A 14,740-nucleotide genomic window follows, 5' to 3' on the forward strand; every position below is an offset into this window, starting at 1 on the left:
CTTAGTTCTTCTTTTCCAATCTTTAATGCCTTTTAATTATAGTTCTTATTTAATTGCCCAGGCTGGGATTGCCTCTTAGTGCCCCATTCAATGGAAATGGTTTAGAAAAGCTAACATGTTTGTCTTATTCTCAGCCTTGGAAGTAAAGTACCAAAAAATCAAAATTAAATATTATTATCTGAGTACATACCTTCTAGTGAGATTTCTGGGTCCTTTGAGGTGATATTTGTGGTAGTTTTAACATTTTTTATCACATTTAGTTTATTTGTGCATGTTGCACACACACATGCACATGCCACTGGGTTATGTGCAGAAGATGGTTTTCACCATCCATCATGTGGATGCATAGGTCCAAACTGAGGTTATTGGGCCTGGAGACAGAGTCATTAGCCACCAGTTATCTATATAAATAATAGATACCCTTTTCAAACTTTTTAAACTCCCTTCCACTCCTAGTTTGTTAAGAACTCTTATGAATGACAGTTGGAATTTATCAGGTGAATTTTTTTTTTTTTTTGTATCTGTGGAGGTGATCTTATGGTTTTTCTCTTTCCTGCTGTTAAATAATTTGAGGACTTCATATGTTGCATGTTGCTTGAATTCTTGGACTACATTTGTCATATTTTTTAAATTCAAAGTTATTTTATTGCTCATGTACACAGGGGAATTTATGGCACTAAATCAGAGACTTTGGATGACCATAGTTCCAATTGCGTGGGAGGACCCACTTAGTCTTATAACAATGAGCCAGCCGGTGAATTCTGCTCTCTATCAGAATTGGGCGGAATTTAGCATTCTTAACCATTTTGTTCCTCTCAAGATGCTTTCCGGACAGCGACTGCTTTCTTAATCAAATGGTAGAGATTCTCAAGGAAATCAGGAGCAAGGCCTTTGGACTCAAGGATTCTCAAGATTTTATTACCACTCACAAAAACGGGCCCTCAGGATCACGCCTATTTGGGAGGGAGTAAAGTCTTTTTTGGCCAGTTTGTAAATCTGTTCCTTCACACTGTCAGCTTCATCCACGTGGGGACACTAAGGCGGTAGGGCAGCGCCGACTGGGATCGGCCCTTCCCGGGAGCGTGCATGCAACCCTTGATGGCGCAGGTCTGGCAGCAAAGAGTTGGCATAATTTTTTTTTTACATATTGGTATATTTGATTTTGTAATGTCTTCGTGTCTGGACTGACAAGGGATATCAGCCCATCTGTTTCTTTTTCTGTATTGACTTTGTACAGTTCAGATTTCATTAATCACCCTGGATTTAGAAAATAAACTCAAGTTTCTGGGGGAAATTGTATAATAGTTAACATTTCTTTCTTAAATGGTTGACAGCATTCAACAGCAGCATCACTCATATTTTCCCTCTCTTTTAAAAATAAATCTCATTTTATTTCATATGTAGGTATGAATGCCTCCATATATGTAAGTGAATTGCATGCATGCCTGGTGCACGTGGACACCTAAAAGCGTATTAGATTTCCTAGAGCTGGAGAGCAGTGGTGAGCTGACTTGTGGGTGCTGGGAACCAAGCCTGAGAACAGCACGTGCTCTTAACTGCCGACCAGCTAGCATATTTTCTACTTCTTAGGTTTTTTTAATTAAAAAAATTTTTTTAAAAACTGTATTATTTGATTTTAGCCATTCTGACAGGTGTAAGATGGTATCTCAAAGTTGTTTTAATTTGCATTTCCCTTATCGCTAAGGAGGTTGAGCATGACCTTAAGTGTCTTTTGGCCATTTGAATTTCTTCTGTTGAGAATTCTCTGTTCAGTTCAGTGCCCCATTTTTTTATTGGGTTAATTAGCATTTTAAAGTCTAGTTTCTTGAGTTCTTTATATATTTTGGAGATCAGACCTTTGTCTGTTGCAGGGTTGGTGAAGATCTTCTCCCAGTCAGTGGGTTGCCTTTTTGTCTTAGTGACAGTGTCCTTTGCTTTACAGAAGCTACTCAGTTTCAGGAGGTCCCATTTATTCAATGTTGTCCTTAAAGTCTGTGCTGCTGGGGATAAACGTAGGAAGTGATCTCCTGTACCCATATGTTGTAGAGTACTTCCCACTTTTTCTTCTATCAGGTTCAGTGTGTTCAGACTAATATTGAGGTTAATCCATTTGGACTTGAGTTTTGTGCATGGCGATAGATATGGATCTATTTTCATTCTTCTACAGGTTGCCAACCAGTTCTGCCAGCACCATTTGTTGAAGATGCTCTCTTTTAAACACCAATGATAGCCTTTGCTGGAGAGGTTGTGGAGAAAGGGGCACACTCATTCATTGCTGGTGGGAATGCAAACTTGTGCAACCACTTTGGAAATCAGTGTGGCGATTTCTCAGGAAATTTGGGATCAACCTACCCCAAGATCCAGTAATACCACTCTTGGAATATACCCAAGAGATGCCCTATCATATGACAAAAGTATCTGTTCAACTATGTTCATAGCAGCATTGTTTGTAATAGCCAGAACCTGGAAACAACCTAGATGCCCTTCAATGGAGGAATGGATGAAGAAAGTGTGGAATATATACATATTAGAGTACTACTCAGCGGTAAAAAACAATGACTTCTCGAATTTTGCGTGCAAATGGATGGAAATAGAAAACACTATCCTGAGTGAGGTATCCCAGACCCAAAAAGAGGAACATGGGATGTACTCACTCATAATCGGTTTCTAGCCATAAATAAAGGACATTGAGCATATAATTTGTGATCCTAGAGAAGCTAAATAAGAAAGTGATCCCAAAGAAAATCGTATAGTCATCCGCCTGGAGAGGGGAAGTAGACAAGATTGCAGGGCAAAAACTGGGAACTTGCGGGTGAGGTGGCATGGGGCAAAGGGGAAATGGGATGAGAAACGTGAGAAGGGGAGGATGGGAGAAGCTTGGGGGATTCGGATGGTTGGGATATAGGAAGGGTGGATACGGGAGCAGCGAAGTATATATCCTAACTAAGGGAGCCATCTTAGGGCTGGCAAGAGACTTGACTCTAGAGGGGTTCGCAGGTGTCCAGGGAGATGTCCCCAGCTGGTACCTTGGGCAACTGAGGAGAGGGATCCTGAAATGACCCTATCCTATACTGATGAATATCTTACATATCACCTTAGAACCTTCATCTGGCGATGGATCGAGGTAGAGACAGAGACTCAATTTGGAGCAACGGTCTGAGCTCTTAGGGTCCAAATGAGGAGCAGAAGGAGGGAGAACATGAGCAAGGAAATCAGGACCACGAGGGATGCACCCACCCACTGTGACAGTGGAACTGATTTATTGGGAGCCCACCAAGGCCAGCTGGTCTGGGACTGAATAAGCATGGGTTGAAACTGGACTCTCTGAGCATGGCAGACAATGAAGGCTGATGAGAAGCCAAGGACAATGGCACTAGGTTTTGATCCTAATACATGAACTGGCTTTGTGGGAGCTTAGCCTGTTTAGACGCTCACCTTCCTGGACGTAGATAGAAGACCTTCGTCTTCCCGCAGGGCAGGGAATTTGGACTGCTCTTCAGTATCGAGAGGGAGGGAGAATGGTGTGGGGGGAGGAGAAGAGGAGTGGGGATAGGGGGAGGGGAGTGGGGGGAGGGGGCAATATTTGGGAGGAGGGGAGGGAAATGGGAAACGGGGAGCAGGTGGAAATTTTAATTAAAAAAGAATAAAAATAAAAATTAAAAAAAACTGTATTATTTTTATTTTATACGTATTGGTGTTCTGCCTGCATGTATGTCTGTGTCAAATCCCCTGGAGTTGGAGTTACAGACAATTGTGAGCAATCATGTGAGCAATCATCTGGGAACTGAAACCTGGTCCTCTGGAAGATCAGCCAGTGCTCTTAACCGCTGAGTCTGTTTTAGCAAGTGAACATTTTTAAGGTATTTGTCTCCTTTAGCAAGGCTCTAATATCATGATATAAAGCAACCTGTAAAGCTCTTGAACATTGGTCATAATAGTGATATCCAGTCTCTAAAATTCTGATTTTTTTATATTTTTTGGTTTCTCTCTCTCTCTTTTTTTTTTTTAACGAACTTTGCTAAGGGCTACTAAATTGTCTTACTCTTTTCTTTATAATTTTAAAAATACTTTACTCTTATGTGTACAGGTGTCCTGACTGCATATGACTGGGTGCCATATGCATGCGGGGCTTGAGGTGGGCAGAGGGCATCTGATCTCCTGGCAGTGGAATTGCAGATGGTTGTGAGCTGCCATGGTGGTGCTGGGATTCCAACCCAGTCCTCCCAAAGAGCAGCCAGTATTCTTCACTGCTGAGCCTTCTCTCCCGCCCTTTTCTTACTCTTTTCAGTAAATATACTATCTAGATTAGTGTGACTGATTTTTGTATTTTATAGTTATTCTCTTCATTATTATTTTTCTTCTACATATTTTGCTTCATTTTGTCTAACCCTTTTTAAAACTTCTTTATTGAAGCTTTGGGGGTTTCAAATCATGAACCCCAATTATGGTTCACCTTCCAGCCCCTCCTATATCCCCCTCATTTCTGTTGCATCCCCCCCCATGACAGAAAACAGAACAAAGTAAGCAAGTAAGCAAACAAAAGCAACAACAACAACAACAAACCAATAAACCAAAATAGAACAAAATTCTACACCCGAAACAGAAAAATCTCTGCTTCTCCTTCTCTCCTGCCTCCCTATCACCTGGCTTTGGAGGCTTCGGTCATATAGCGTACCCCTTTGTCCCATCGACTTGACTGACCACTGTCCATTGCAATGAGTCATTGGTCTGGTTCATGGCCTCTGGTGTTTGGTGAACTGTCCTCACTGGAACCTCACCAGAGCTCCTCTGGGGCATCCTGTGTCTTGGAGATCCTGTGGGTATTGTCCCACAGAACCAGTCCCTTCACGAGCTCCAGTAGGACCTAGATGGGGTAGATGCTAGGGAGGGTCAACCTAAGGGCCAGTTGTGGGCCTGGGTGTTAGCCAGGCAGGTATGATAGAGCCACGGGGGCCACCCGCCTCAGGTGGAGTAGTCGGCTCCCCTACACACATGCCCTCAGGGTAGGTTCCTCTTAGCCTGTGGTGAGGGGTGGGAGCCTTCTCTCCCGAGTGCAGGGAGCCAGCTCTCTTGTTGTAGAGGGCAGTGAGAGACAAGGCCAGCTTTCCCAGGGTAATGAAGGAAGGGACTGTCTCAGTATAGTCCTCTGATTTCTTTGTGCATGGTTCCTAAGGCCTCCTGAGGTGTTACTGACCACAGACATCAACACAGACCCCAGTTGTGGCCCGACCATGGACTCAAGACATGGCCCTCAGCAGCAACTTAGACCGGGGACGACATCCTGGCTCTGGGTGGAGGGAATGGGCACTCGGGTGAGAATGGTTCTGGCAGCCGTGTGGTCGCCCGGGCAAACATAAAGGCCTCAGGTTGCAGCCCCAACCCTGTGCCTCTATATGACCATTAGTGGCGGTGCAAGACCCGTACTTCAGATCAGACTCCCAGCGTCCCCCCCCACCCCCGCAGCAGCGATAGGACTATGGACCTCAACACGGTCCTTTGTAGCAGCTGGGTCTTGATGTATCCACTGCCCCCCCCCCCCCCGCGGCAGTATGACCCTGAGACACTAACTTGGCCCTTGATCTTGGGTGTCTGCATGGCTTTTGATGATAGCAAGAGCACTGAACGTCAGCACAGACCCTGGCTGCAGAGGGGCCATGGACCCTGACATAGCTCTCAGCTGTAGCTTGGGCCCAGGCATCGCCATGTCATTGAGTAACTGCGCAGGTCACTCAGACATGGTTGTATCCTGGTCCTCGGATACCAACACCGACTCAGGTGGCTGGTTTGACCCCAGACTTCTTCATGGTGCTCGGTGACACCTGGTGCCACGTATGAAAATCCAGACCCTGACTGCTACAGGGCCATTTGGTCTAGCTTTCAAGTCAAAACCTTGATCATTAATATTCCCCCTCGTCTTCTTCTTCCTCTACGGCAAGACCTCACTATGTAACCCAGTCTGACTTGGAACTTGAAATTCTTCCTGTCTCGGTCTTCAGAGCACTGGGATTACAGGTGTGCACCACCACGCAGGCTCTTAAGCTTTTCCTTTTTACTAATGGAAGCGCTTACGTTTTTATGAAGCCCTGCTCTGCTTGTTTATTGTTCTTATCACTCAGTTAAAATGTTTTCTAATCTCTACATAGTTTCTTCGCTGATTCGTATTAAAACGAGTATTGTATAAATTCCAAATGTGTCTTTTCTTTCTTTTCCCCCCCCACTTTTACTTTTTACTGAAAATAGATGCTTCCCCCTCAGTGTATCCTGGTTACGGTTTCTCAACCCTCTATTCCTCCCAGTTCTTCCCACCCCACCCCCGAATCTGGATCCACTTCCTTTCTGACTCTCTTAGAAAAAAAGCAAGGGCTGGAGAAATGGCTCAGCAGTTAAGAGCACTGACTGCTCTTCCAGAGGACCCGGGTTCAATTCCCAGCACCCACATGGCAGCTCACAACTGTCTGAAAATCCAGTTCCAGGGGATCTGACACCTTCACACCAATGCACATAAAATGAAGATAAATAAATCACAAAATTAAAAAAAAGAAAAGAAAAGAAAAAAGAAAAAAAGCAAAACCAGGCTTCCAAGTGATAATAGTAAAAATAACAAAATGCAATACAATGAGATAAAACAAAACGATCACACTGAAGCTGCACAAGGCAAACAAAGAGAAGGAAAACAGCATAAGGATCAGAGGCCCACTCATTTGAGCACCCGAGAGTCCCATAAAAAACACTAAACTGGAAGCCATGATCTGTACCCAAAGGATCTGGTGCAGACCTCGGCAGGCCCTGTGCAGCCTGCCTCAGACTCTGAGTTCACACGAGCTCTGATCCTGTTGACTCACAGGGCCTTGGTTTTTTTTTTGGTGTCCTCTGTCCCCTCTGGCTCTTACACTGTTTCCACCTCTTCTTCCAAGGGGTTCATTGAGTCCTAAGGGGAGGGATTTGATGGGACTTCCCATTGAGGACTGAGTGTTCTGAGGTCTCTCACTGTCTGCTTATGTCTGCCTGTGGGTCTCTGTATTTGTTCCCAGCTGCTGCAGGAGGAAGCTTTTCCTGATGATAAAATATGACTGAGCAAGACACTGATCTTTGAGTATAAGAGAATATCACTAGGAATCACTAGGAGTCTTTTTTTTTTTTTTTAACAGTAGTATCTGGTTTTACCCTAGGTCCCTGGGCTACCTAGTCTCTGGTTTTCGGTCACCCAACCAGTGTCAGATATGGTTCCATCTCATGGTGTGGGCCTTCAGTCAGATGAGATAGTGGTTGGTTACTCCCACAAGCATCTTGCAGGGAGGACACCATTGTAGATGAGAGGGTTTGCGGCTGGGTTGGTGTTTGTTTCTCCTTTGGTAGCACGCAGAGTACCTTCCTGGACAAAAGGCCCTCGCGTGCAGTGGTGAAAGCTCGATGTAGGCACCGGCTGGACTTCTCCATGTTGGATGAGCTGTGTTGGAGTTGTCTCCGGCAATGGGGCCTGGCCATCAGTTTGTGGAGAGCAACCGCCTGGGGGACCCCTTTGGCCAACACCTCAATTAGATGTAACCCAATCCCAGTACTGAAAGCTTCATTTGGTGACAAGAGATGGCCAGTTAGGACTCTGTCTCCCCCATTTTTAAGCATTTTTTATTTAAACTGCCTTCATATTTATGTATTTTAGAAAGCATCTGATGTATAGGGTTTTCACACTATCCCTCAAATGGCCCTTAATTTTAGCTGTCTCTCCCTGCATTCCCTTCTTCATCTTTCTTTCCTTTGCTCTTTCTCACTCCCTGCCCATTCCAGGCCCTTCCCATCTGTCCATAATTATCTATTCTGATTCCTTTCCCTAATGAAATCTATCTGCAGGCTCCACTCCCTTACCCTACACCTACCCTCTGTGGATCTATGGATTGTAGCTTGGTTATCATTGACTTTACAGTTAATATCCACATATAAATGAATACATACCATCTTTGTCTTTCTGGGCCTGGGTTGTCTCACTCAGGATGAATTTTTTTTCTAGTTCCATCCATGTACTTGAAAATTTCATGATGTCATTTTTTAAACAACTGAGTAATACTTCACTGTGTAAAAGTAACACATTTTCTTTATCCATTCTTCTGTTGAGAGTCATCTAGATTACTTCCAATTTCTGTCTATTATGAATAGAGCAGCAATGAACATGGTTGAACAAGTGTCTTTGTGGTAGGAGAATGTATGCCCAAGAATGGTATTTCTATCTGGATCTTGAAGCAGATGAAGTAGGTTGATTTTCATTTTCCTGAGGAACGACCACACTGATTTCTACAGAGGCTGTACAAGTTTGCTCCCACCAGCAATGGAGGAGTGTTCCCCTTACGCCACATCCTCACCAGTATGAGCTGTCACATGTTTTATGGATCATAGCCATTCTGACAGGTGTAAGATGGGACCTCAAAGTAGTTTTGATTTACGTTTTCCTGACGGTTAAGGATTCTGAATATTTCTTTAAGTGCGTTGCAGCAGCCATTTGAATTTCCTTTACTGAGAATTCTCTGTTCAGATCTGTATCCCCACCCCTTGTTTTGCTTTGTTTTGTTTTGTTCTGTTCTGTTTTTAGACACAGAGTTTCTCTGTGTAATAGCCTTGGCTGTCCTGGGACTCACTCTGTAGACCAGGCTGGCCTTGAACTTACAGAGATCTGCTTGCCTCTGCCTCCCAACTGCTGGAATTAAAGGCATGTGTCACCAGTCATATAGGATGCAGGGTGTTATTTCAATTTTCTTGTATCTGTTGAGACTTGATTTGTGTCTGAATGTGGTCAATTTAGGGGAAAGATTTATGCAGTGCTGAGAAGGTCTTTTTTTTTGTGTTTTGGTAAAATGTTCTGTAAGTACATTAGGTGCCTTTAGTTTTTGATGTCAGTTAATTCCAGTATTTCTCTATTTAGCTTTTGTCTGGAGGACCTGTCTATTGGAAAAAGTGTATGTTGAAGTCTCCCACTATTACTGTGTGAGGGTTGTTATGTTGAGCTGGAGTGTCCTTGTGTTTGATGCATAGATGTTAAGAATAGCAATGTACTCTTGGTGGATTTTTTATTTTGAAAAATATGGAGTGCCTTTTCCAATCTCTTCTGATTAATTTTGGTTTGAAGTCTATTTTGTCAGATATTAAAATGCCAACTTGCTTCTTAGGTCCATTTGTTTGGAATATCTTTTCCCAACTTTTTACCTTGAGGTAAGATCTCTTTTTGATGTTGAGCTATGTTTCTTGGATGCAGCAGCAGGATGGATCCTGTTTTCACATCCATTCTCTTTCTATTGGGGAACTGAGAACTTCAATATTGAGAGATGTTAGTGAGTAGTATTGTTGATTCTTGTTATTTTGTTGTTGTTGTGTGCTTTCCCTTTTTGGTTCCTTTTTTTTTTTTTTTTTTTGGTCTGGGATTATTTATTCCTTGTGTTTCCTTGGTGTGGCTAACCTCTTTTAGGTTGGAAGTTTTCCTTTAAAAACTGTCTGTAGGACTGGATTTGTAGATAGATATTGCTTAAATTTGGCTTTATCGTGGGATGTCTTTTTTTTTATCCATCTATGGTGGCTGAAATTTTGCTGTTTATATCAGTGTTGGCTGGCATCTGGGGTCTATTAGAATCTGCAGCACATTCATCCAGGCCCTTTTAGAGTCTCCACTGAAAAGTCAGGTGTAATTTTAATAGGTCTGCCTTTATATGGTACTTGGTCCTTCTCTCTTGCAGCCTTTAATATTCTTTGTTCAGTACATTTAATGTTTTGATTTTGTGTGCCGTGGGTACTTCCTTTTCTGTTCCAGTATATTTAGTGTTCTTTATGCTTCTTGTACCTTGATAGACATCTCCTTTAGGTTAGGAAATTTTTCTTCTATGATTTTGTTGGATATATTTTCTGCACCTTTGACCTGGTATTCTTTATTTCTAATATTCTTAGATTTGATCTTTTCACAGTGTCCCAGATTTTCTGGATAATTCTTTTCAGAAGGGTTTTTTGTTGTCGTTATTTGTTTGTTTTAGATTTAACATTTTCTTTGACCGGTATATCCATTTCTTCAATTGTATCTTCAATACCTGAGATTTTCTCATCCATCTCTTGTATACTATCGGTGAGATTTGCTCTGTAGTTCCTGTTCGAGTTCCTAAATTTTTCATTTCCAGAGTTTCCTTGGTCCGGATTTTCTTTATGGATTCTATTTCCAGTTTCAAGGCTTGAACAGTTTGATTCACTTCCTTCCACTCTTTGCCTTTCCACAGATTTCTATAAGGGATCTATTAACTCCCTCTTTAAGGACCTCTGTCATATTCATAAAGACTGGGTTTAGGTCTTTCTCTTGTGCTTCAGCTATGTTGGAATATTCAGGGCCTGTTGTGGTAGGGTTGCTGGGCTCTGGGGGAGACATATTGTCTTGGCTGTTATTGGTTGTGTTTTTATGTTGGCATCTAGGCATATGGAATTGGGAAGATTGTAATTCTAGGAGCTGAGGTTTGGTCTTGTCTTTGTTTGCTGGGTATTTGGTTCCTGGGTTTCTCTCTTCTCTCTGGTTTTCAGGGGAGTGGGATGCCTGTGTGTTCCCTGGTAGGGAATTCTTCAAAGATCCTGATAGGTGTGGCTACTAAAATCTCCAGGTAAAAATGTGTTTATGGGTATTGGGCGCTGACTCTTGGGAATGGAGATGGGCTGGGGGAGGGTGAAGGGTCCACAGGAGGGAGGATAGCTGGGTGTTCTACTAGGATCTGCTTAGTCCCCTGGAAATGAGGGCAGAGAGTGAGGAGAGGCCATAGCAGAATGCTACACAGCTGGGGAGGAGACTGGGGGACTGGATCTGGAGGAGCACAGGGAGAGGTGAAGATCTGGACTCAGCCTGCCTGCTTCCCTAGCCAGAGTGGCCTGTGGATTCCCAGAGAGTGCCTGCTTGGAGTTGGAGGCTGGAATAAAGCAATGGGTGTGGGAGAGAGTTTGGAGGGGAAGATCTTGTGATCCACTGAGATGGGTGCAGTGGGTGAAGGGAGGCTGCAGCAGGTGTTTGGCTGCAGAACTGGGGAGGAGACTGTGGAACTGGATCTGGAGGAGCAGAGGGAGAGGGGAAGGTCTGCGGTCAGCCTGCCTGCTTCTGTGGCAGGAGTGTGTGTTTTCTACACACTTATTATTTCTCATTTCTTACTCATTTCCATTAGAGAACACAATTTCAATCCTTTTCGATTTACAGAGCTTTAAGTGCACCGAATTTCAGTGCACAGAATTTGTGAACAAATTATCTATAGGATAGAGTGTTCTAGAAATGTTTTTCTAGGTTGGGAGACTGGTTGTTTTTTAGATCAGCCATGACTTTATCATCCTCTTTGCTTGACTAGTCACTCTAGCAGTCACTTGGCAAGCCACGTCGCACGTCATCCATGACTGTGGAGTGTCTGTTCTTCTCTAACTCTGTGCATTTCTGATTTGAGACTTTGAGTTTGTTATTTGGTGTGTATGTATGTTTGAGAGTCAGGTTGTTCTGATGGGCTCATATTTTTGTTATTTTATATTCTTTATCTTTGCTAATGTCCCATCTCGGGTCTATTTTCACATTAAGAAATCCACATACTGAATTAAACTTACTTCTATTATCATGAAGAGACAGTATTATTTAAAAAGATGTCTAGGATATCATAAACTCAAGGGCAACTACTTAAACGTAAAAAGAGGTCCGGAGAGATAGCTCTGCTGTTAAAAGCACTTGCTGAGGACCTGGGTTCAATTTCCAGAACTTACATGGTGGGTCAGGAATGTCTGTAACTCTAGTGCCAACAGATCTGATGTCCTCTAGCCTCCTCTCCCACACATTCACATAAATGAAAGTGAATACAGCTCTAAAAATAACTGTTCAATTAAAACCATAAAGGTCAGAAAAGTAGTAGAAGTTGAAAGCAATAAAGGCTAAATGAAACAAGCAGAATATAATAACAACAAAGACTTGATATTAACAATCATTTTATACACCAATCATCAAAAATATACCCTTCAAAAGACAGAGACTACCAGAGTGAATTAAAAAGCGAGATTCCACTATAGAGTGTCTCAAACAATCAAAGAAAAATCAGTTTAGATAGAGACTAAGAGAGAATGGCCAGAGACCACGTAAACAGCAACGCTGTGCACTGTTGTGACGGATCCACAGTAGCCATGCCAAAAACTGGAAACCGTTGTATCAATTTCACACAGAGAAGATTTTAGATCAGAGACTATTGAAGATGGAGAGGAGTATTATACAATGATAGACATGTCCATTTTCAAAGAAGCTATTGTAATTCTTAATGTATACTCATCAAACAAGAGAGTAGCAAAATACGTGAGGCAAACTCTGATAGGACTGCAAAGAAGAACAGATGAGCCCAACGCTAGAGGATTGGTGGTGACTTCAACACCCATCTACCCAGAATGAACAGATCAGCTGGAAGAATGTAAGGACACAGATGGCCTCCACAGCCAGTTCAAATCCGCCAACTGGACCAAACCGACATCTCTAGAATACGTCAAAGCAGAATATGGATTATTGTAAGCACACACTCACCAAGAAAGATGACTTTTTGTGCCATAACATGTACACTAACAAAATTTAAAGAATAAAAATGATAAATTGTGTACTCTAAGATCACAATGTATTTTTTTTTTTACGGTTTATTTAGCTTTATTTTATGTGCATTGGTGTGAAGGTGTCAGATCCCCTGGAACTGGATTTTCAGACAGTTGTGAGCTGCCATGTGGGCGCTGGGATTTGAACCCGGGTCCTCAGGAGGAGCAGTCAGTGCTCTTAACCGCTGAGCCATCTCTCCAGCCCCTCACAATGTATTTTTTAAAGTAAAAAGTAAAAGTAAAAATACAGTTGTATTTTACTTTAAAAATACAAACTGAGAAGAAACATAACTGAGAAGAAATAGAAGAAAATAATGTTAGGAATACAGGAAGATGAGAGAAGTTAATATAAAAGTTTTCAAATTTTTCAGAGATCACAATGCATTTAAAATATAACCACAGAAGGAAGGTGGAAGGAAACTCACACACTCTTGGAGACTAAACGGTGAGTTTCTAAATAGCACCCAGGTCAATGGAGAGGGTGGAACAATGAGAAGGGGAAAAATCTTTAACTGACGTAAGAATATGGTGGGAAACTAGACTCTTTCCACTTAATGCCCGCTTAGACCATTCTGACCAAAGATACTGGAGAGTCTCTAAAGGTGAGGAAATGGAAAGTGTATAAGATACAGAGTAGGAAGGGAGAAACAAAGTTACTGGTTAACAAGTGATAGGAAAAGAAGGCTGGGGATATGGCTTAGTTGGTAAAGTGTTTGCTGAGCAACCATGAGGATCTATCTGAATTTAATCTTCAAGAACCCACTTTTTAAAACCAAAGATGAGCTGGGTGTAGGAGCACACAGATTTAATCCCAGCATTCCGGAGGCTGCGACAGGCAGATCTCTGTGAGTTTGAGGCCAGCCTAATCTTCATAGGTAAACCTGTCTCAAGTAAAACTATATATCCACCATGGTTGATATATGCCTACAGTCCCAGTACTGGAAAGGCAGAGACTAGAGGGTCCCTGGGGCTTGCTGCTGAATTGGCAAGCTGTGGTTTCAGGGAGAGAGGCTGTTTCAAAAAGTAAGGTGGGCAGATTGGCTTCTTTGCTAAGGGTCACATTAACTCATGCTGCTCCAGGGCTGTCTTTAGGAGTCAGCACCGTGGCTGAAGACATCAAGACTAAAATAAAGAACTACAAGACTGTCCCCCCTCCCCCACAGCTGCTTCCCAAACCAGAAGACGAGCAGTAACTGCTGGCAGAACTACCTAGCCTTCACCGCTGTGAGAAGGCAATGGCCATAAAGCACAAGGGGGAGTGATGTCTGCGTGAGTGGTACCTGCATGTGACAAAGCTCCCTATCCTGGACCGTAGCTGGGATGCTGAAGGCACATTTCCTGAAAAGATCGGACCTGCCTCTGTTCCTCCTTTCCTCTGCCTTCTGCCCTTCTCCCTAGATAGTAAAGGGGAACACCAGTGTGATGGATACTCTTGCTTGTCAAATTAACTACATCTGGAAGTAACTAAGACCCCCCCAATGGAGGCCACATGTGTGAGAGATTTTTGCTTAATTTGAAATGGGAAGATGTACCTCTAATCCAGATCTTTGATGTAGGAAAACAACCTCTAGTCCAGATCTTTAATCCAGGTCTAATCTGGGTCGTGCTGGAAGCTTATATGTGGACACGGAAAAGGGGAGCTTATCTTTTTGTTTTGTTTTGTTTTGTTTTGTTTTTTCGAGACAGGGTTTCTCTGTAGTTTTGGGGCCTGTCGTGGAACTAGCTCTTGTAGACCAGGCTGGCCTCGAACTCACAAAGATCCGCCTGTCTCTGCCTCCCGAGTGCTGGGATTAAAGGTGTGCGTCACCACCGCCCGGCTTGGAAGTTTAAATTCTTTTTCTGTTTGTTTTCACCTTGTTAGCAAGTCCATTCCTTCACTGGCATTAGAGCCTACTTCTTCAGGATTCTAGCATAAACTGAAGAGAAGCTGAGACATCCAGCCTCATGGACTGAACAGTAACTGAATTCTTGGACTTTCCACTGATAGGCAACCATTGTTGGATTAGCTGAACCGCAGCCTGTGTCATTCTAATATGAATATACATATGTTTGTTCTGTATGTTCTGTTACTCTAGAGAACCCTATGTAATATAGATTTTGGTGCCAGAAGTGGTTCTAGAGCAACAACAGAAGTATA

General features: G+C 42.8%; 1 protein-coding gene and 1 pseudogene across 1 annotated transcript in view; both read right to left on the minus strand.

Annotated features, from left to right (window-relative positions):
* The window catches only part of LOC130885240 (tumor necrosis factor receptor superfamily member 10B-like), a 45,515-nt gene that overhangs the window by 18,802 nt on the left and 11,973 nt on the right, over nucleotides 1-14,740 (minus strand).
* On the minus strand, nucleotides 677-1,088 carry LOC130885191 (40S ribosomal protein S13-like; annotated as a pseudogene).

Source organism: Chionomys nivalis, chromosome 12 (assembly GCF_950005125.1).
Source record: "Chionomys nivalis chromosome 12, mChiNiv1.1, whole genome shotgun sequence".
Taxonomy (NCBI): Eukaryota; Metazoa; Chordata; class Mammalia; order Rodentia; family Cricetidae; genus Chionomys; species Chionomys nivalis.